Raw genomic sequence first — 1,046 nt, 5'->3', positions numbered from 1 at the left:
TTGTCATATTACATCACAATCATTTGGTAGTGGCATCTGTCATATTACATCACAATCATTCGGTAGTGGCATCTGTCATATTACATCACAAACATTTGGTAGTGGCATCTGTCATATTACATTACAATCATTCGGTAGTGGCATCTGTGTGATCTGTCATATTACATCACAATTATTTGGTAGTGGCATCTGTCATATTACATCACAATCATTCGGTAGTGGCATCTGTCATATTACATCACAATCATTTGGTAGTGGCATCTTTCATATTACATCACAATCATTTGGTAGTGGCATCTGTCATATCACATCACAATCATTCGGTAGTGGCATCTGTCATATTACATCACAATCATTCGGTAGTGGCATCTATGTGATCAGTCATATTACATCACAATCATTTGGTAGTGGCATCTGTCATATTACATCACAATCATTTGGTAGTGGCATCTGTTATATTACATCACAATCATTTGGTAGTGGCATCTTTCATATTTCACAATCATTTGGTAGTGGCATCTGTCATATTACACCACAATCATTCGGTAGTGGCATCTGTCATATCACATCACAATCATTCGGTAGTGACATCTGTCATATTACATCACAATCATTCGGTAGTGGCATCTGTCATATTACATCACAATCATTCGGTAGTGGCATCTGTCATATTACATCACAATCATTCGGTAGTGGCATTTGTCATATTACATCACAATCATTCGGTAGTGGCATGTGTCATATTACATCACAATCATTCGGTAGTTGCATCTGTCATATTACATCACAAACATTTGGTAGTGGCATCTGTCATATTACATCACAATCATTCGGTAGTGGCATCTGTGTGATCTGTCATATTACATCACAATTATTTGGTAGTGGCATCTGTCATATTACATCACAATCATTCGGTAGTGGCATCTGTCATATTACATCACAATCATTTGGTAGTGGTATCTGTCATATTACATCACAATCATTCGGTAGTGGCATCTGTGTGATCTGTCATATTACATCACAATTATTTGGTAGTGGCATCTGTC

The sequence above is a fragment of the Taudactylus pleione genome, unplaced genomic scaffold (assembly GCF_031769625.1).
Source record: "Taudactylus pleione unplaced genomic scaffold, aTauple2 ptg000256l, whole genome shotgun sequence".
NCBI lineage: Eukaryota > Metazoa > Chordata > Amphibia > Anura > Myobatrachidae > Taudactylus > Taudactylus pleione.
This window is presented reverse-complemented; position numbering follows the sequence as displayed.